This window comes from Gobius niger, assembly GCF_951799975.1.
Source record: "Gobius niger genome assembly, chromosome: 8".
Classification (NCBI taxonomy): Eukaryota; Metazoa; Chordata; class Actinopteri; order Gobiiformes; family Gobiidae; genus Gobius; species Gobius niger.
In genome coordinates this window covers 21,280,414-21,304,058 of record NC_136859.1, presented here as the reverse complement: position 1 = coordinate 21,304,058, position 23,645 = coordinate 21,280,414, and the positions used below count along the sequence as shown (strand labels likewise).

The window sequence follows — 23,645 nt, the reverse complement described above, 5'->3', positions numbered from 1 at the left end:
ATGCAGGCTACAGTAGGAGCCTATGACATAGCGCAGCCTTCTATCTGCACCAATCACAGACAAGCTCAAACTTTTTTGAATATATATTTTCATGTCAAGGCAGACCTCTGGTTTCGACAAGGCATTCAAGACAGAGGTATAAATAAAGTGAAACAATTTGTGCTATAGGAGAAGTGGCTGTATTATATTTGTTATATCATTATGTATGGTTAATATATGAATTAGTGTATTGTAGTGTTTGTAGATACAATTATCTGAACATTTACAAGCAAATTGTAAATGTACTATTTCTTTGAACTAGTGTCATTTTGGCATTTTTTGTGTCGTCAGCCAGTGTGGATGAGCTATATCTCCATGACGCTGTATGCTTACCTATAATGTAATAATGAACAATATGAGAGTTATTATTATTATAAGATGAATAGATGAATTTTTATTTATCAGTTTGTCTTGTGCTTATCTTCATCGCCCCGATGACATGTGGCTCGTACCTGAAATTAATCAAATCTGATGTGACTGGTCGAATCAAGTCTAATTGAAATGAATTGAATCAACCATTTCTTCAGCTACTGTCATTGAATTAGTGGCGAGGGAGTAATTGGACATTGAGTTAGCGTTTGAGAGATGACACAGTGCTTATTCCTTGCACAACCAAAAGGACGCATGTGTCAACTTCAGAAAGAGAAGCAGCACTTACAGCGAACAACAAGAAAAGGCTATATGCGTACAAATAATGACATTTATATAATGATGATAATAAGTGTACACATGTGTTGAACTTCAATGCCTTGGTCATGGCATTTCCAAGAGCTATAATGGTGAAAAGGCTAAAGCTAAAGCACTGATGATACCTGATCTCATTGGAATTCTTTCAGCTCTGACCTTGGACTGATATTAGCCCCATCAACAGTGACTGAGGGTGTAAGTGTGTGAAGTGTGCAAAAGGAAGAGGTGGTAGAAGGGGGGTCAGAGTTATGCTTTCGGAAGTTTCGGCACTTGATCATGAACCATTTCTTTTGGCCGTAGTTGTGTTGTTGTCACACTTGTGCCTGGAAGTAACAACATTTCCTCATTTGTTTATGAAGCGAGTCCAATCAAAACCAACATTCAAAGCTGTACTTCGACTTTTACCATAACTGCACCAACACATGAGCACAATGTGATCCTTTTAATGGTATATGAAAATGTCCTCACGATGTGTATTTGAGGGACCAGGGCTGCAGGGACGAGCTGCCTGTGATGTGTGTGCCACAGTGTCTGCTCAATAGAAGCCTCTGAATATTTAAAGAGCATCAGTTACTTCTTACTGTCATTGTTTTGGCACCATTTGCCTTGCTTAATCCTGGTGAGTGCATATCTCCACTGTCTTACTCAGCAGCAGGGACACATGTCTGCAGGTTAGATGTCAGGGCAAAGGAGAGAGAGATAAGTATTGTATTATTAGAAATACAGTTACCCCAGTACGGTCTATCTATTATGTATTTATGTATGCATTTATTTACGTATCTATTTATTATACAGGCAGCAAACTTAAAGTAAGTCAAGTTAATCACAGGTGTGGGTCCAATACCTTTTTATCACTATTCAGTTCATGCCTTTGCCTTTATCTTCAACCGAAAATAGAAGTTCACCCTCAGTTTCTATGACTTTCTTTGTCCTTACGCTGACTTGTGTATGGTGCACCGCTAATGAGCTATACTCTACTGTAGCAGGCGACAGACGGTTTCCCTCTTCAAGTACCAGACCCCCTCCCCAAAAAATAATGAAAACACGAAGCGACCTGATCAGACACAAGGTTAGCCACGCCACCTTCTGTATTAATGCCCCTATGTTGCTACCGTTGTCTTTTGGAGCACTGCCAGCCATAGGAGGAAGCGCACCTATTTTGTTGGGGAGGTAATTGCTCCACAGTTAGCTTGTGATTGCCCAGGATCTTTCGCTGCGAAGTGCCCTGGTTCCTCCTCTCTTCAGCCGCCGCCGCCGCTGCAAAGACGGCCTGATTACAAATCATCGTATTGATTTGACGAGTGCAAGATGTCTGCTAATAACTGTTCTCATACCATCTGTTAATCTTTGTTGTGATTAAAGAGGTAATCCCCATCTTCCTGTTATTCCCCGCGACGAGGAGCGTACACAAACCAGCCCCCCACCCCCCACCCCGACGCTCAATCCGTGGCCTGGTGCACTCCCAATGATATCAGACATCTCCAAATTCAATTGCGAAACACGCTCCCTCTTTGGCAACACAAACAAAACAGAAAAGAGGAGAACAGCCGCCTCTTAAATCCATCGCGTCCTATTGCACAGAAGAGCTTCCCAAAATGATTTCCTAAATATGATAATAAATCACAGGCTTGTGGATCGATAGCCAGGGCACCACCTGCTGTGCGCTGATAACGCATTAATCAATATTTGGTATTTGGGTTTTAATTAATACTTTTCACGAGGCAGGAGTGGTAAGAGAAATATAATGTGTGATAAAAATGTGGCGCACAATAAAGAAACAGATAAAGGTAAATCCAAGTCCTGGTGTCACTCCCATCCGTCATGGGCTTGTTTAACAGGGCCTTTCCAAATAAATAATAGATAATATGATTGAAAAGACGTCTCAAAAGTCAGTCTTTCCTCATGGATTGATAATGTGACAGCTGCGTTTCCATGAGATTGACTCTTGTTGCATTGATAATTACAGCAGATTAAATCGTATGTGAATAGAAACAGAAAGAACTGTCAAAGTGCAACAACCTACTCACAACCGACCGCAAACAAACTCTTTTACACATGGTTGAATTCAGATTTTAATTTATACTTCAGGTAGTTGAACACAAATGTACGTATATCCTAATTGCCTCACCTGAAGACACTAACTATGACCGACATGTTTGTTCAGTTATTTGAGGAGTAATGTATGTGTGTGATGTCTTTGTCAAGAAACAAGAAAAACATCTTTATTTTCTACTTTTACTTTAGGTTGGGCTCATTCAGAAATCCCTCTATACTATCATTAGAGCCAATTTAAATGCCAAATCATCTCAGTTTTATTGGAGTTGAAAATGTTGAGAACTGTTGCCCGGCCTGCGGTCAGCAGGATGCCTGGACGTCAGCTGGAGATGCTTTTGGATTTGGTGAACTTTGTGATATTATTTGTACATCTTCATTGTGTTACACTGTTGATGCAAATTTATCATTAGGCCCATCATGGTTCATGATCAAACTTAGAAAATCTTCAAACACACAAGGGACACAGCAGAAAAAAAACGTATTATCACTTATTATAAATGGTCAACACCAATGCAGTGGAAGAAATACAGCAAAAATAGTAAATTATATACATGACTTATTCTTTTACACAGTGACTTTGTGACGGCATTTTCTAATCTACTCATTAGCGTGTGGTACACTTACTACAATCAGAATGTAATAAATGAGCCATTATAGAAAATATTGTCAAAACATACTTTCATCAAGGCAGATATTCTGTCGGCATGTTACACTTAATTGTCCATTTGATGTTGTCCATTAATGCAGCGTACTCATATTGACACTTTGTCCTGTTCATGATATGTGAACAGTAGAACCATTTACATTATGTTGAAAGGTTATTGAGCATTTTTCCCCCCGAACATAATACAGTATTCCCCATCAATGTTCTTCATTCATCATTGTAACATTACCGGACATGACGTGGCACATAAACTCTGCTGTAGGCTACCTTGAAGCAGGAGCGTGTTGCCCAATCGCCTGTAATCCAGATCTGAGTGTGGAGCAGGGGAGTGCCAAGAGCTCGGTGCAAAGCTGGCACCAAGCGAGGCATGTGTGTGTGAGTGACAGAGAGCGCGAAGAGAGAGAATTACTGTAATACAATTAGGAAACATGGGGTCAAACTCACCTCTTTCACTGTGGGGCAGAGCAGGTCAGTGAGCTGTCATAATCCTGTTTGGAAAATGACTCATCTGTTAGAGTATTGTTTTTTTTTTGTGTTTTTTGCATTGTCTGAGATAATAATGTTAACTATGATTCAAGTGATACAGAGAAAAAAAATCACTCATTTCAAACATATCTCACAAAATGCATTATTTTTTCGTAAATTCACATGCCCTCGATTGATTTCCCCTCATATGGCGTAGTTTCGAGGCCTCACCCTCGACATAACAGACATACAGTGAATAAAGATCGTGTTTGTGGGACGACAGACAGCAGTGGAGACAGTTAGTTTATGTAGGCCGTGGGCTGAGTCGACTGGAAAAAATTTTGATCACTTTAATTTACTATATCCAATGTTGCTTTTCTCCCTGTCCTGCACTTTTATCAAGCCCTGTGAGCCCCGTATTGATTTTTGTATTTTCTGCCCAGGATAAGAAGACAGGGAGTTAGGGAGCGGCGGGTGAGTGGAGAACTTTCCTTTAGATTGCTGCTATTCTCCAGCTTATTGCATCCTGTCGTGTGTGGTTTGAGATGATGTCCAGTACAGAGGGGCTGCTCGGGCCAATAACCAGGGGACGCACAGTGGAGGAGCTGTAGGAGAGGAGGGAGAGAAAAGAAGAGGCGCACAAACTCTGTGGAAAAGTTGGATTGTGAATATAGTTTCAGTGTGTTTTTAGGGGCACAAATGTATGAAGTGTGTTGGCTGTTCTATGAGATGGGTTTTCTGCAGTTCTGTTGTGCTACAAGACAATGAGAAATGAAAATATTTGAAGTTGGATAAGCTTTGATTTTAAAATTGAGTCTCAGTCAATGTTTGCTGTAATTATAAGTACGCACATTTAATCTCTTAACACCTGCTAAAAGCTTCAAAGTAGTGACAAAAACGAGAAGAAAGCAAGGATGCAAATGCAACAAAATGTGACAAAGAGAGTGATGAAAAAGCAATGAAAAAAAGTGACAAAAAAAGCAACAAAAACATGCCAGAAAAGCAACAATAACACAACAAAAAAGTGACTAAAGAGCGACAAAAAGGTGACAACCCCGTAACAAAAACATGACAAGAAAGAATTGAAAAAAAAAGACAAAAAAGTAACAAAAACACAACAACCAAAACAACCAAAACAACCAAAACGCTTCATAAATGTGACAAACATGCAGCGATCAAAAACTTTAAGGGGGGGTTAAGAAGTTAATTTGGTAGTTACAGTACAACAACATAACAAATTCATTTTCATTATTATTATTTTTTCTTAATTTATTTATTCATTTGAGCAGAAAAGTATTTCAAACATTTTTTACAGAAGAAAAAACAAAACAAGACTTAGAGTAGGAAGAAGTTCAAAGAACTTAAAATAACATACGTATACTGTAAGGATGCATACATGTATATGTAATCCATGAACATTTAACTTTGGAAACATGTGTTTTGTCCAAACACTCAAAATACATTCAATAAGATGTGCTTTTATTTCACAGGTTGATTTTAGATTTTTAATGTCTATATTAAAAAAATTGCAAACGGTTAAATTGAATATGCATATTTTTTGGTGCTGTCAATTGAATGATAGCTCACATTCCATGAACAAAGTAATCACTATTTCATGAGTCTAAGTGGTGGTGCTCTGTCATCCTCTATACACTGTGATTCAATCCTCACATAACTGTCCACAATATGCCTATCTTTAAGCGCATGTGTGTGTACGCGCGGGTGTGTGTGTGTACTTGTGTGTGTGTACTTGTGTGTGTGTACTTGTGCGTCCACATCGTTTCAGCATTCACGTTTTTCCGTCCTCAGATTTTGACTGAAGGCAATACAACAATAGAACAGTTTGGCGAAGGCTGCCTGATCCCTGTGTTCCTCCACAAGCAAAATTAATTATCACCTTTGCCCCAAAGAAATGCAATTAAAATGTAGCAACAAAAAAAGAACCAAAAAAAAAAAAAAGGTTTGTGTCAAAATAAGCTGGGACAGTGTTTTTGTCTTACATCCAAATGCGTTTTGATAATAACTGCTCTGTTTTGCCCAATTTTAGCCCATTTACTCTGTGGTCTATTTGCATTTGGGCTGTGTACGAGAGAGTAGGAGGGGGGGCATGTAAAGAGTGGGAAGAGAAAGATTAGTGACAGTCTGATAAAAGATGTCTCCAAAACCCTCATTAAAATTGAATACCCCTGCAAACGCAAAGCAACATGCAATCTGCAGGTATTTCATTTAGAGCAACTATCTCAGCGAGGGACGCGGCTTTTATGTCTTTCTTCATTGCACACAAATAGCTGTGCCCCCTTTTTTCCGTTTTATTTTTTCACACTTCCCACATCTGCCGTCGTCTTTGTCGGAAAAAAAAAAAAAATCCTCACACAAGTTTGCCCTCCCGGTTCCCCCTCCGTGTCAGAAACAATGAGAAAATCAAATCAAACAGAGAGACCCATAGCGCGTCCCCTGTTCTTCTCCGAAACGCTCCCAAGGTTCAACTCATTAGGCGCTAAAAAGAGTGAGTGCTTCTAATGCGGCGGCGAGAGCAGGCTCAAGCTGGCGCGTTCTGATAGTATCCACATGAAAACAACTTGAAACTCATATGTTCAAACGGTGAGGAGAAAAATAAAGGCAAATTCATGTGCACATTTGGAGGGAAAGTGTCTAAGGCCTTAGTGAGAGTGTCGTCACTTCAGGACAGATTTAAGAAACAGCTAAAGATGGAGTTTATATAAGTTCATTTTTTCAATATTGTACTTTTTATTCTATAACTGCTCCGGCCTCTATTTGAATTGCTTCTTGAAATCAAATAAAAATCTGTTAAAAAGTTATGAAAATGATCATTAAAATCTTAACCGCTTAACCACATTCACAGAGTGCATTTTGTCTTGACTGGAGCTTACAGCCTAAAGCAGTAGGCAAGTTTTCATCATTGCCAAAACACCAAGGCTCACCATTGAAGGCCAAAGTAAAGAATCATGCCAATATATTAAATACAAACAGTATTTGGCTTAAATTACTTAAACAGAGGAACTGTATCTGGTTTTACTCACTTTTTTTCTGATCGGACCGGGTTTACTTTGCTTGTTTGATGACATTTCAGACTATAGTAAAACTACCAGTGGGATAAGACCAATGTTTTAATCCCATTGGCAAAGAAAATAACCTGAAATAACGATGAAATGTATTGAAACAAGTCAGAAACATCTCAGAACAAGTGAATAGTCAATGATCTGGGTCAAAAGCAAAATTATACTTACTTTTTGCAGTGGACTGACTATTACACTCATACTTTAAAGGGAAAAATGTTAAAATGAAGTATTTTCCTCCCCCTACATGTTCCAGCCATGTCCTAATGTGTTGAATGAGCTCAGACCTGTTCACCACAACTGCCTCTAAAATCCTGCACTGTCACTCAAAAAGTTGTTAGCGTATTTTCTGGACTATATAAGTCGCTCTGGAGTATAAAACGCACCAGGCAAAATATGCATAATGAAGAAAAAAACAACAGGCTGAATAGGCGTACGGTATGCTAACGTAACACATTGATGGCGTGGAGGTGTAACTGCACTGTTGACAAACCTCCTCCAACAGCCTGTTTTTCAAGCTCTCACTCGCGAACTCGTTCCTCTAACTGTGGCCATCGCGCTTTTAGCCCGTGATTAGCTTTGTTTTGTTTTCTTCATTGCGGGTAAGAGTAACCTCCGCTTTCTCGCTCACTCCAAACTTTCTTTCTCCTGCTCGATTAGCCTGCAGTGCCCTCTAGCGGCATGTGAAATTATATATTTGAATTTTTAAAAAAGGAACAAAAAATCACATATTACTCGCACCGGAGTATAAGACACACCCCCTGCCAAACTCGCGGTAATTCGGGACCGAAGTGCCGTCATGCACGAGCTAAATATAGTACCTGCAGTTACGCGTAAGACCTGAGGTGGCAGTAGTGAGCATAAAAATGACCAAGTCCCTTTAACAGGTATTTGATCTCTATTTTGCATATTAATAATATTTCTCAAAATCATCTTCAGGGGCCAGAGGTTTTGTGATGGAGGGCCGGATTTGGCCCCCGGGCCTGAGGTTGCCTACATTCAAAAAATACCTCAAGTCTGATTTTAATAGGACAACAAAAGCATGGTAGCATTTGTTCAATCAAAGTGGCTGCTCCAGCTCACACTCGGTCATCGTCATTATTCCAAACTCCTGCTTTCTTTCGCCTCTTCCTCCTCCTCTGGTTTGTCCAAAGGCAGCCCGGCGAGGACTGTCCCGCACAGAAGAGACCCATGCATCAGATCTGACCTGTTTTGCGGCGGCAGCTGCACTTTCACTTCCTACTGTCTGGACCGGAGATCATGTGACCTCACTGCACAGGAATCCTCATAGTGCCAGCTCACACAACATGTATAGTTTACTTTACATGTACTTTACAGGAGGCGAGGGGGTGGAAAATAAAATCTGCAGTAAAGTTCTCACAAGTCTTACTCATTCTGGTTACCAAAGTAAAAGTATCAGGTTATATTAAAATGTATTGATATATTGCCTTATCTATTCTTCTACTGGAACATTTTGGTAAAACATAAAAGTATGACAGGAAAAACAGCTTCCCGCAGCTCAGTAAAGCTCTTTTTGCGAGGCATTGTCGCAAAACACAAACACGTTACTCACAGCCCCTCACACCAATAATAATTTTTACTTGGCTGCCTCCAGAAAATCCAGAGGAAATTGCTACTGCCTAAGCTACCGTTTAGTCATAAGGATATGGTCAATTTGGTTCTCTGCCAAAGCCATGGCCCTGAGTCATTTTACAGTATGTTGTATTCCCGCTCATCAATTCCCTGAAACAGCACTTTGAATCATACAGCAAATAAATAATCCGAGTGGTGAGCCATGAACATGTGTCTGACGCGTGTTGTTGGTCTACAAAACTGGGCTGGGGGAGTTGGTAAAAAATATACAAAGCTTGAAGCCACACCACGCTGAATTTTATGGAATAAAATGGAATTACAGGAAGAAGAAAAAAAAGAGTGCAAAGATTAACCACTTGTGATGTTTTATTTGCTCTCTTATGTTTAGTTATTAAGTGTGTATGACATCTCATATCAGGCCATTAATCCCTGTCTTTATAGCAATGACTACATATCGACAATTGTGTTATATCTGCCTCTAATGACAAGCGTGTGTGCCGAAGACATGTTTGCTTCCACAATCAATATGCGCTGTGAGCCACTATGAGAACATATAGGCCCTCTCTTTTTTATATATCGTTGCATGATGTGTCGGTGTATGAAATATACCAGAAAGATGCTGCCCACAGATAAAGAGGCACTTGAAGATCAATATAGACTTTAAGCATTAATATAGTGCTGCGACTTGCCCCTATCAGATGCCCCAGGGTGCACCCAAACGTGATTTTGCGTGAAGTGAGAGAATTACATTTGCCCGTTGGTGTTACAATTCGATATCCATCACTGAAAGGGTTCTTTTGACTCCTATACTGTAGAAAATGTCTTCTGTTAGAACCGGCGCATGTATTTTCTTAAGGTGCAGATTTAGATAGTGCAGTGATTTCCAAAAATAAAAATAAGTGAGGGAGAACGTGTAAGAATTATATGACTAACTAACGAGACCATTTCAGCCAAAGGTCAGTATCACGCTAAATCCAGCTTTTTACAGCTTTTTACCATGATATAATGTTGTTCTCTCATCAAAAACAAACCTGGAGCAGAGTTTCAACAGACCTGCGCATCTTTGAGTCCGACTCACCTCCTGATCTCTTGCTCAGCTTTATCCTTTCATTGCAAAGTAAAAACACTCGCCATAGCTTCACCACAGCCACACAGGCAGCATAGCAAAATGTTTATCTTTTCTTTTGTTTTTTTCTTTGTTGAAACAGTTGTGCAGCAAAGGGGAGCAAGTTCAGCTTCTGGTGAGATAGCTAAAAAAAAAAATCAGGAAGTGAACTGTCTATTTTGTTTCAACTGTTTTAGATCAACATTGGATTTTCTAACAATGTGTAAGACAGTGATAAACATGTCTTTGACATTATTAACATACCTGCAAAAAGAATAATACACCCTCTTTAACAAGATTACATTTTTCTTATGGATGGAATTCTTCCTCTTCCTGTCTTACTTTTCAAGAATTTCAGCAGTTTCCCCCCAACTACCTGTATTCCTCATATAATTACCACTTCATTAGCGTAAAACGATGATTTATTATTATCACATCAAACTATGGGTCATAAATAATTTACCAAAAGCAATTTAAAAGTAGATTGCAAAATTAACATAGGAAGAAGGTTACTGGTTCGGAGTAACAAGTAACATTATCAAAGATACTGCATTCTCTTCTTACATAAAATAATGTAAATCCTTATTATTATTAATACAAAGTCTAACAGAACTGCCACTATACTTAACAGTTGTATCAAACGGAACAATGATGAAAAGCTGTTGTCCCTGTACCCTGGCTCAGTATGTGTAAACCCTAAAAAGTTTGTCTGTTTCACTTCAGCCGACATTTCCTCTGACCCTATTCCCAGTGGTGTGTTAGAGAACAGGGGGGTGTTGTCATGTGCCTGACCCTTGAAGTGGCACAGATGAAGGACAGCGGAGGGAGGGGGGAGCAGGGGGTGAGGGGGCAAAAGGAAACTTGGGCCAAGGTCAAGAAAGCTAATTTGTTTCCGGCGTCCCCTGCCGTCTCCGCGCCGGACCACACACTCGCTGCACACCGCCTTTCATGTGGCGAAGGAGCTCAGGGCAGGGCTTTAGTGCATCCGCTACTGTCTGATGTCATACGGACCCAGATTTCATTTGTCACACTATATGAAAAAGACAGGGGAGATTGAACATTTTCATAAAGACATCAGTGTTTCTATGCTGCTATATCCGTGTTCACTCGGACCCGGGTCATGTAAGTACAGCCGTGTCCTGTGGTGAGCTAAGTGTAGTTTCCTCAAACTCTTAACGTATTATGTCTCAGTGGTGGCTTCTTTTAACAATCAAGAGCTGAAGAGGAAATGGATGTACAGTGTGTGCCACCTCAAGGGCACACATGCGAACTCCACCTGTAAATAACAGCCAGTAATCACAGTCTGCATTAAGCCTTTGCCTTGAGTGAAAGGAAAAAGCCAGCAGCGTTAGAAGAGAGCACTTGAGTTACTGAACGCTTCTTGAAAAAGATCACAATTTGCAATTAATTATTTATGTCGATTTTATTTTGATTTTTAGGGTTCTTTTTTTTAATAGATTGAGAAAAGATTTGACTCACTGAAACCCGTACATGACTCTTCCTCCTTAATTCATACCGGGGAGTTGTTTTCCAGCATTGTGGACATTCAAAATCCCTTTGCTTTTCTCATTAGCTAAAGTGGAGACAGATTAGATGGCTTCTTTGAACAAAGGTCACCCTTTGCACTTTGCGTTGTGTGTGTTTGTCTATAGATACACCACTGCTTCTCCTCAGAACCACCATTAATGTTGTTCAAGACTTTTTTCCACATACGTGTTTTGTATCATGTTTTATTTCTCTTGTCATGGCGATGTGACGTACATTTCCCTTTGATATGATTCTAAGCAGGATTTAATGTCGCTGATGAAGGATAAGCGTCACTCGCGGGTGTCTCCCGGGGCTGAAGGCATGACATGACTGTCAAAGAGCCGGGTGGTGACTTGACCTTGCAGTCGGGCATCTATACTGAGCAAAGTTTGAGATAGACTGTGGCATGAAGTAGAAGAATGAATTAAATCATTCATAAAAGTTTCCATAAATAACACATTTCAGCTACTGTTAAACTGTTTTCTGACCGGATCATGTTTTTGCACACTGTCGTTTTGTATGATGAATCCCACAGCATTCTCCTAGTCCGCTCCACACGTGCACACATGCACAACTCTGTAAAGTTACGCCTGAGCAGAGCCTCACAATAAGAGTCACAGGAAGCAGCGGACGACTGAATTTAATAACGTTCAACAAAGTGGAAATAAGTGCACAAACCGTGTCACTGTGAAGTCATTTTTGTTTGTTTTTTTAATCCGGGACCACTTAAACATTTTCATATACAAACACCAAAAACATTAGATTTTTCCTGTATTTATGGATTTGTAATTGTAGGGGCCATTGTCACAGTATGAGTAAGACAACTTTTTGCCAGGCGGCTACAAATGTATTGCCTTAAGTGGCGTAATTCCCCAAACAGCGACTTGTCTCCCGCATCATCTCACTTCCCCGCGTCCCATTTACGCTGGAATGTGGACCTTTTTGTTTTTCTTATTCCTCGTCATAAAGAAAGCCTCTCTAGGCCTTTTAGCGCCCCAGCCTACACTTATCTCCCCCTGTCTGTCAAAGAGCCTCGCATGAGCTCAAACTCACGAGGAGCGGTGAAGACGCTCTTGATGACATTGTATTAACCGATCTGCATGTGGAAACTTAGGGACAAAAGTGTTGCCTCAAGTTGTCATGTCCATAAGCCATCAGTCGCGCTGCTAACAATAAGTTAATGATCCCCCGGGCGTAATACATGTATGAATGGGGAAGTGTCTTTATCAGCACAGTGGGAGTGCCCATTAAAACTGAGCATGAACAAAATAATTGTGATTTGCAGATAAAATCCACTTGAGAATGGGATCCCGACTGAGGGATTGTTGAGAGAGCTGTAATTTTCCACTAAAACATGACACACTCTTCGCAGGAGCACCACTCTTCTGTGGCGAGTGTGTGGGTGTGTGCGTGTGTGCGCGTCTTTGTTGGTTTGAAATGTCGGTAAATATGTCTACAAAGGTTCACCTTTAAAAGCCATGTTTTGTCTTAGAAGACTTTCCTTTTAGCTGATGGGTACAAAATCAGCCTCCATTCAACTTTATCTTCTGCACTTCCTTCTCCTGCAGCAAAGAAATCAACTTGAAACTTTCACATCCTCTCGTATTCATTTTACTGTGTGTGTTTTTATGCAATGTAGAAGATCTGCAACCTTCCCTAAACTGATCATAATAAACTCCTATATACCCAATCTTGGTATTACTGCATGACAAGTATATACTCACCTTTAAAGTGATTATAAACTTTTAGATGATCACAATTTACAAAAAAAGAAAAAATCCTAGACCTGCACAACCCTCACCCTTTTTTCGAAGCTTTAGACAGGAAAAAAAATAACTACAAAGATGACCAGTGCACATGCCTGACATATTTTGGCCATTTTAATGACATCCAATCTATAAAATGATGTTGGATTTCACTGACTTTCTTCGTGGTGGCTTACATGTCGCTGCTCTTCTCTTGGTCTTCACTTGGTCACTCGAAAGTTTTTTTTTTTTAAAAGGAGGAAGGCCATTGTCCCTGTAATAAAGCGTCTAGACACCAACTAACCTGAATTTCCCTGAAGAGTGGTGTCATCAGTGAGAGCCCGGTGTTCTCTGGGGGACACTCTAAAATACTGTCTGCAGATCAATGCTCACCTCCACTGTCTATAATTGCACTGTCTGGCTCGGTGTCAAGACCTCTGTCCTGAAACTGTCATGTATTTAAAGTAACATTCACTGGCACCATATATTTTTACAATCTATGTAAGTGTTTTCTTATTATTCGTATATAGTTATTTTTTTTACTGTAAAGGTTTCGTTAATAAATATCACCATATCACCACCAAAGAACAAATTAATTATTGCTCTGACTCACTTTTTTCTGTGAGGCCTTGCCTTCTGAATCTCTGCTTCATTTGAAGGATTTCCCCTAATAAATGTACAGTGCAATGTACAGTAAAGTATTTAAAGCCACACTGCGTAACATTTTACCCAATAAATAATATTGAAATACAAGCATTTATTTTATGACAGATAGTTTCATCATTGAAAAAATCCTCATAAATGTACAAACAAACATGAGCCTTTACTGTGAGTGGCTCAGCTCCTAAAACATGACTGTAACTTTACCAGGAGTGGGTACGTCTCCAGCTCGTCCCCATGGAGATATGACTCAAGGCAGCAGAATTTGAGATTTGGTCCTCATCCAAATCCATTCTTTGATTACCCACTGAAAAAATAGCATTTTCTGTGTCGAGCTGATCATTGGGAGCATGTTTTGTGTTGATGGTAACAGTGTAGTCCAAAATGTTACGCAGTGTGCCTTTAAAGGAACTTGCAAAATAAATACAGTAAAACCTGTAGCTTCGTAGCCCATGATGCATCTCTCAGGGCAGGACTTTGAGAGGAAAATATGACTTAAATATTAGCAGTTGTAGTAGCAGAAACAACAGTAGAAGTAGAAATACAGTAATAGTATAGTTCAAGGGTGGTAGGGAGTCACGGATCAAAACCATTCCTGAGGCAGATGTATATTTTGTGTGTGCAATGACATATATTGATTCAATGACAAAAATGTCTGAATGTCTTCCCCAAATGTTTTAAAAACCTTGACGCAAAATGAGCTATGCTTCTTCACATCATTTGTGTCTCACCCTTTGCTCTGCATTACTCGATCTCATGAAAGCCGCACTTTAACTACATTTCCTGAACAAGTATAAGTAACTTCCACCAAACGGTTTCCTCCACTGTCTTGGAGTGAGTTGGAGAATCCTGTGTGTCAGCGCGGGGATATGTTGAATGGCGTGGCACTGTTCCCTGTTACCATGGCTCTGAGAGGGGCTGAGCACACATTCATCATCAAGATTTAGGTTTTCCTTTCTCTCCTTTTACCAACTCAAAATACCCACAATCCCTCTGTGTTTCTTTATGAAGCTGATTTATGACGTCTAATACCACAGTAAACAGACAGACTTCTAACGTGCGATTTCACAGTGCTTCGTTTTGTGTCAAGATGTTCTGCGATATTTGCCGATTATCTATTAGGTTTTTTATCATATTTGGATGTTAGTGTGAGAAAGGGTCCCCTGTGCGGTAGGTTTTATAGCCTAATGAAGATTAAATGTCTTGAAAAGGCTTTGGCGTCAAAAGGTGTATTCATTTGCCACAATGAGCACATTTGGCACTAGACCAGTCCCTTGTTAATTGTGCAATCTGGATCCAGGGTCTGATGTACTAACCACAACCATTTTGTTCTCCTCCAAACTGATACTCACATGCTTCAATTTACAGTCAGGATACTTCAGTGAGTTTAACTGTGTCGATTATGGTTTAAGTATATTTAGAAAAATGATTATGTATATTTAAATCAATCAATAATTTGGATCCCATCACAGACCCTTGGGGGATGCCACATGCCAGTTTGCCATTTAATTATAACTACTGTTTTTATATCACTTCTGTAATAGTAAAGAGTGACTAATTCAATACATCTCAATAGCACTTTGGAACTCTATAAGAAAGGTTGTGGTTGTGTAGAATGTATGCTAATTTCTATAACAAAGCATTAATGTATACACTGATCATAAAGTAGATTAATTAGCTATTTCTGCAACACGCTAATTCAATGACATGCATCATTTATCATGAAAAAGATATAAACCGGTCTTTTAGTTTTAACCAGTATTTTCCCTGTCTGACTAACAGATTGATGAGGCCATGACAGAGTGACATTGCATTCTGGGAACCAGGACTATGGCCATAAATCCACGTCTATTCGCTTTTACAATGCCCCACTGTCTGGCCATCACCGGGTAGGAGGTAGTTACTGCTACACCCCAGTGCGCTGCTGCTATATAGGCTTTTGTGCTTTCTATACACACATCCAGACTTCAAAATGGCAGTGAATTATGAAAAACTAACAGCATTAAAAAAGATGTAGAGAAAAAAAATCCGGTGGGCGGAAATTTCCCATGCTCTTTTGAGGCCTTCAGATTTGTGCGAATGCTCTATTAAAAAGCAAATAGAAAACACGTACAAATAAACACTCAAGTTTAGTATTGACCTTGTAGAGGCAGCTGTGTTGTGATTGTGAGTGCGGCTCGACTTGGCGCTCGCGATGGAGTGTGTGTACGAGGAGCCTCTTGAGCAGAAGTGTGCATTTTTGTCTGTGAACAAATGGCTACTGCTGCTGTTGCCTTATAAAGAGATTGGTTAAAAAATACTTTGAAATTATGGGCCAAAATGTGCAGGTGCAAACGCAGAGAAGGTCAAACAAGAGAGAGAAAAGTGTGGGAAAATATGTTTCATGTTTGGAAGGGGGAAAAAAAAACTCCAATTAAAGAGCAGACTTCAATATTTGCAGGTATGAAGTTGCTTGTCAATAAAAGTCTCCATAGTTCATTTGGAAATTAACAAAGACTCTGTAACAGGCAAATGTGTCGATAATTTTACCTGTTATGGTTTAGAATTGACATAACCTGGACATTTAATCTGACTATTTCACAACATTCTGCTGGACTAGTTCTTAAACAAAACTAAAGAGTACACTGTTGCATTGTCTTATCGGTCAAACATGCTGTGGTTTTGTTTAGTGATAGTTTTACTGACCATTTGTATTAGCATACACATATATATTGTAAGTAATAGATGGTATAGAGTCAAAACGTGGTATAGTCCAGTTACTATGACTGTAACCGGGAGCTGCACTGCGCCCCCCTCCCCGCATGTCATCTCCCCAGAGGCTTAGATTCTCCAATTTTTAGGTTAATTAATCAAAAATGATTTCTTTTCTCATTAGCCATGCAGTTGGTTCGCAATCTGCAAAATCAATGTTTTACAGATGTTTCCTGGCTTTTGTTTTTCAAGACGCCCCTGATTTTTATTGAGTATAGATTTAAGAGGCTGCTGGGGGATTGTGAGTTAACTGAGCCGCGCGCCAGCCACACATGCACACAACATACTCCGATACATGCAACGCTGATAACTAAGTGAATGAATACATCGAGTGAAAGGCCGGGGAAAAATAACAAGAGTGCACCAACTTGAGGTACATTTCGGTTGCCCGCTTTTCATTAAAGTCACATTCAGGAGCACCGCTGGTATTATTGTAACGGGTATCATTCATAAAAACCCGCCTCTACCTTCGCATACGTATCCTCCCGTACCTCATGTGGCAAAACCGTCCTCTTGCGTTGTCTCTCTTCCTCTCTCTCCACTTTGGTTCACTTCTAGTCAATCGTTGCCAAACCCAGAGGCCTGAGCCACACACATCTCTCGGGTAGTAGTACTCTTTAATCACATAACAGCTTCTACTTGGAGTTCCTGTTGGTTGTAAACAAACGTAATGCTGCACTTCCTGGAGTCTAGACATAGCAACACAAACCTGGCACAGCCGAAAAGAGGGGCAGGGCTGTGGTTCGGGGGTGCTGGCACAAGTGGGCATCAAATCTGGGTGTGTGATGATGTTGAGTGGATAGACACGTGGATGTAGCGACGATATCTACTGTATGAAGGCTGTATGTTTTGTGTGGGGGAAGAAAAAAGCGAAGAAACACCTATAAAGTTTAATGTTGTCTGGATGTGTAAAGAGGTCGCAAAATCAAGATGGCTCTGCAACATAAAACAGCGCTGAGGTAATATGCCGGATGGAGTGATGCGTGGGCGTGCGTCTTTTCTGACCCTGCCCAGTCGAACCCGATGAGCACCAAACCTGACCCAGTCGTCCCTGCAAATGCCACTCAATTTATCAACCCGAACCCGCACATATTCAAAGTCATTTAAGCAGGGAAGCGCATCATGATTCCGAGTTTAATGAGGAGAAATTGCGCTTTTGTTTACAACCTTTGAGCGGTAGAGATTTTTAAATTACTTATCAGGAAACAAAGAGCAGAAACTTTTACTTGTACCAGCTCGTGCCGAACTCTTTCTGTCAGACGTTTAAAACTACATAGTGGCACAATGGAAGGTGCCCAACAAGGTCTTGTCTTGTTATTTGATCTGTGCCTTCATGTTGCTGCATCATTTTTGTTGTCAATCAACTGTCCCAGTGCTCAGAGCTTGATGAATTCTTGACAAAAATAGCTGACGTTTAAAGACAAACCAAGTCCCTTCTCAAGAGATAGTGCTTGCTACGACGAAACCTTGCTAGAAACAGCTGGAAGGTACCAGTTTCGATGTGTGGAGTTTCCACGTTCTACCAGTGTGTGCGTAGGTTTCTTCTGGGTGTGTGGGTTTCCCTTTTCCATCAAAAACATGTACATTAGGTTGTATGTGAGAGTGAGTGGTTGGTGGTGGTCGGAGGGGCCAATGGTGCAGATCAGCAGCCTTGCTTCCCTGAATGGACCCCAGGGCTATAAGGTAGTTGGCCACCACTGAGTATGGAGTGAATGAAAAATTGTCGTAAAGCCCTTTGTGACCATGTCTGTGAAAGTCCTTTCCTTTCCCACCAGGTAGCACACTGCACATTGATTAAAGCCATACAACAGCTACATCTAAACTTGGTACAGTGAGAATATAAAACATGCTAGTCATACATCCTAATCTGGATTTTCAAAATATAGCCTGCCCTACTTTGAGTGAGGATTAACCCAAACCTGCGGGACAAGCACAGCACTTTTCACACTAAGACATGAAAGATCATTCCCATAAATAGTAAAGGTTTTCAAAGTAGTCAGCTGAACTGGCTTGACTACATCGAAAAACCTTTGTTTCATTGGGAAACTCCTTGATGACTGAGAGCCCAAACAAACGTGTTCCTGCTGATGATTTGCAGTACTATTTCACATATCGCTGTTTGTTTTCCCCACATCACAGCTTTGACGTGTTTCCACATATGTACAATAGTCTTGCTTCATCCCCTGTATTGTGTATAAAGCAGTCCCCGATTGCACTTGCGCTCAACTACACAGGAAAAAGAGGATGAAGCGGAGGAGCAGAGGAGCCCAAACAGAAATTATTATTGATTTAATCACATAATCAGCCGCAAACACTTCAGGGTAAGATAGCAAATCCATAATAGCCTCCCCACATAACCACCCTTACAAATTTACCATCAAAGCCCACTGCGAGCACACGGCAAACACAGGAACCAGGGGTCACCTTCAGTAGCCAGCAAAATATTGACGTTGCTAATGCTTCTATATGTTTTTGAGTTAGGCCTTATCAATCACTGATAAGGAGCTGCTGTCTGGAAAACATAACTCCAATGGCATTGGGATTACAGCCACGCTTTTCTCGTCATAATCTGACCATATCTTTTCAGACAAAGGAAAATCTATTTTGTCAAGCAGATTTATCACACTGAGAGCACGTTTGATATGATTTGTTGTACTGGGGAGGTACGTAAAAAGCAGGAGATTGTTACAAAGGCTGCAAAAGTCTTATCTGTGATGTGAAATTTAGCATTTTGCATCATTATTGAGATTTGAATTGTTTAAATTTAAGCTCATTACATGCAGTATGTTTCCCAACCAGGGGTACAGGGGAACACTATTATAAATGTTAATTTGCAGTAAAAGGTTTGTATTTCAGAGTGTCTTTTTGTACTGTACACAACTAAATACCAATAAATCTGGGTTTAGCGGATCATTTCAACTGGCCACAACTTAGAGTTAAGGTGTACTTTGAGTTGAAATGAATGGCTCAAGGGGTGCGTGAGACAAAAAAGGTTTGGAACTGCGGCGTTAGCGAACCAATTTCTTGTGATATGAAGAGCGTAATTTGTTGAACACTTGAACATTGTTTACTTTGAGACTTTAGTGAAATGACTTCAAATTAAACGTTGGAATTAAAGTATACGCAATTAACTTTTTTATGAGCAACAGATTTTCCTACAATGTTCAAATTTGTATGTGTAGCGTTAGGCCCTGCTCTTATTCTATGAAACGTCTACAGAGCACATTTATTTTCATGAAGCAACGCATTTGGTTTGTTTAAGTCAAAAGTTACATACTTCACATACTGTGAAAAAATAAAGAGCACATTTAGACTCACGTTTCTCCTAGCATCCATCTCCAGAGCAATCTCAGTGTTGAGTTGCCTATCCCTGTCCATCTCGCCGGGGGCCATGGAGCCTAATTGTTTACCAAAGGGTTGCGGCTCATTTGCTCCTGGAGATTGGGCCTAATTAACACTAACTTGTCTGAACAACGAGCAGTGCTGTCCACTCCACTCTAATCGAATCTGTACTCTTTCAAAAAATAATGAGATCATTTACACCTCATTAACGAGCAATGTAATGTCTGGGCATTAATCATAATGATTGCTTATCATTTCACTTTGCAATATTATCTCCTCTAATGAAACTGTTCACACAACTGCCAAGAGGCCCTTAATTGGTGGCGTGAAATCACAGAGCACCAGCAGCTCACTCAAAGACGCGTGTGAAGTTCTCATTTGCATGGCTTTGTGGTGGTGGTGAGGGAGGGGTTGGCAGGAGGGTGGCACCAGTCAGAAGGTGCATAGCGCTGCATCAGAACTGTGGCCTGCTACTTATAGCAATAGACTGGCTATTAAAATTGCATACATGACCATTAGGAGAAATGTAGGAGCCACCAACTCTGAGTGACACACCTGCAGTTTGCTTTTTCTTTAGCATCATAGTTTCTAAAATAATTTGGAACGTTAACATTTTATTGACTTTACAAGGATAAATAATGCAGCCAAATTTGTATTAAAACAAACACCTCTAATCCTGGAAGCTGAATTACAGTATTATCAGATGGTGGAGTAAGGATTATGTAACAAATTATCAAAAATCACAAATAACATTAAAATTGCAGTTTTTGTGTTAAGTTAAGTTCAGTATTAAGGGAAAAAAACAACAACAATATCTCTATTAGAATCAATATGATCGAGTGTGTATAAATAAAGGATGTCAAATAGTCCAACAAAATCATTTCCATTCACTCATCTCCAAGAGCAGATGAGCTCATTCTAGTTTGAATATTTGATATTATGACTGTAGAAACCACTAAAGGCAGTTATACTTGACTGAAGGCTGGAGCACGCAGGCAGCGTGGCCTGGCACCCAGCTTAGGATGGCTTAGATGTGGATGTCATTTGCTCTTTCTTCTGGTCAGAGTGGCTAGCTGCTAATTGTGGCCCCTGGTCTGTGAGCCGAGCCAGTTAGCCGAGGAGGAAAGGCTTGCCTAAATTGAAATTTTAGCAGCGTGTCTGAATGTCAGGGTGACTTCCAGCTCAACATGCAAAGATGATTTAAAGACACAGTAAATAGTTCCCAGCTGACAATTAAGTCATCCATAACACTAATATGTTTACTGAAGCAGGCTCACCAGAATTTAATCCATTTCACTGTCCATTGGATCTGCATGGCTCAAGTTAAGTCCACTGATACTGCACTGCAGGTAAATAACTTATAGTGATTCCAGAAAGGAAAGTTTCTATTAGGGTTCTCGAAAACTTGGATGTCAACCGTTTCTTTTGTCACTTTGTATGTTTTATTATAATTCATTTTTGGACTAGTGCAAGCCCAACCTGATTTCCTGTTCCCAGTGTTTGCCTGGCGGCCAGCTCTCTCCGCTTGTAAGAGGCCTGGTTAACATGTATGTAGAGGAAGTGTGGGCTGCCATAAGCACGTGCTGATATGATTTATTCAGTCCCAGCGGACCGCAGTAATGAACACACATGTATGGACATGTAACCTCGCTGCGCTCCTAGGACAGCTGTGTGTAATATGACAAGTGGCTTGTCGATAGCCTGTATGATATGCTAATCATACTAAAACGCTGTGCTGCGGGCGCTCCCTTGTTTATTTATGAAGGCTTGACCTGAGGGAGTGCAATAATCGGCTTTTCTCTGAACTCTCTAACCCTGGGAGCCAGGGGAACCGCCAATCACACACATCTGAGTCCTACAATTCCCCCTCCTTTCTCTCTCCCTCTCCTTCTCTCTCCCTCTATATCTTTCACGCTCTCTCTCTCTCTCTCACTGCTCCCCTCAGCCCTGACTGAAACGGCAGATTTATGCAAACAGCACTGTGTGCATTTCCCTGCCCGCATTTGTCCAGGGCACATGTCTCAAATCATTAAACTAATTATTAATTGGGACTGACGTAAACAGATTGTCAGCGGCCTGCAGACTTGATGCAGTGTGCCTATTAAAAACCTTTCATTTAGATATTAAACCATCGCCTTTGCACTAAATCAGGCCCAAGTAGTGTCTATAAAACTAAGCTTTGCTTCTTTTGTATCATTTATAATGTGTATTCAAAGATACAATTTTTCAGATGATACTTTAACCACAGAAAGTACAAATAGGGTCCAAGTCGTACTTCTGTTGCAGCTGATGTTCCCAGCTCCAGTCTCTATTCCACACTGTTCCAAACATTTGTTTTAGCAAATATTTCAAGACAGAAGTCTGCCTAAAAGGTATAACCTGAAGAAGATAACTTTGACCAGCAGAATGATGGTTAGTTTAGCGAAACCTTTATGTTTAATACAGTATCACTCTCTGTTAAAATCCTAATATGTGGGGCGGGGTGTAAATCTGGGTCCATGCTTTGCATCTGTGGAGCTGGAAACAAAGGTTTGTTTGTGTGCTTCAATCACTCTTGCTCATGAAAGCAGACACTTGAAAAAAAAAATCCTTCTTTTTTTTCTTCGTCAGGGAAACACTCTAAACCAACATCCTGGGTATAAATTTGCAAAACGCAATACAGGGCTGATTGTGTGTAGGTTGGATGTGGGGTGCATACGAATGGACCCTGTACCCCAAACCCCCACCCCGCCAAACCTCCAAATCCTGCCATAGTCACTTACCCTTTGCTTACACACACGCAAAGAGCAAAACAACAACAAAAATGACATGTTTGCGTATTCATATCAGCTTTGAGATAAGTAGGTAATGTTAATCTATTAAACTGTATCAAAGAAATGCAAGTTCAAGTCTTCTGGAAAAAAAAACTTTGTCTTACCCAGCATAAACCCACTATCTCAAAATATTGTGGTAATTATTTGGTATTTAATGTTGTGAAGCCTCCCAAGAGAGCCATGAGGCCTCGATACAATGCCGCTCCTATGTGGCAATAGAGTCTATAGGAGTTTCAGTAATAAACAAGGAACATGTGAAGTCTTGGCACTGACACCAGGACGACCCCCCGCCCCATTCCCCTTCAGCCCAGCACCAGGTGTCTGCTGCATTCAAATGATACTCTTATTCATAGACTGCCTCAAAACTCGCCAATTTGCAACTCAATGCTGATATAATCCTGAAAATATATGTCGCCATTAAAAAGTAGCCTATTTAGACCAACAAGGCGCTCTTTGTGCGTGGCTTTATGTATATTTATCAAGGCTCTAAATGGGAAAATGGTGGGATAAGGAGGGAAGGGGAGCGCGGCGTAGCGGGGCAGACTTTCCAACTGTTTACATGTTAATTCCAAACTTAACAGCCCTTGTCCCGCGACTATTTATACACCAAATGCAAATCATTTTTTTCTCTCCTTTTGTTGTTAGGTTCTTTTTTTTTCTTTTCCAGACACTTGACTGTTGATGGAAAAATGCTAATTAATGTGCGTATATGGGAGGCTTTGTGCTAATATTATGCTGCCGGATTTGAGTGGCGGATTGCATTTAGTTAATATGGCAGCCCATTGTGGAGCGAAGCAACAAGTGGAAAGATCTGCCGGGTAATAACAGGTGTCTGTTCATGACGGTCACCACGATTCTTTTTCATCTATATAATGGCGGGAAAGACATGTCATCAAACATGGTAGTGTTCAGCTGGCAGATTTGACACAACATGCCTCATAGTTAAGCATTCCTCTTTCACGTCAGATGCCCTTCCTCACTCCAGTGCTTGGAACTTAATTAAGGGAACCTATGTTAAAGTGATATTCCAGGATTTTTGACTTCCTGGTTATACAGTGTGTTGTTGATTTCTGGAGCTATAGTATATATTTTTTTTTTTAATTCATGCAGTCCTTATATTTG

At 40.4% G+C, this 23,645-nt stretch overlaps 1 long non-coding RNA gene across 1 annotated transcript in view; it reads left to right on the top strand.

Moving 5' to 3' along the window:
* Positions 1 to 23,645, top strand: part of LOC306966390 — a 43,486-nt gene that overhangs the window by 477 nt on the left and 19,364 nt on the right. The gene's annotated exons all lie outside the window — the stretch shown is intronic.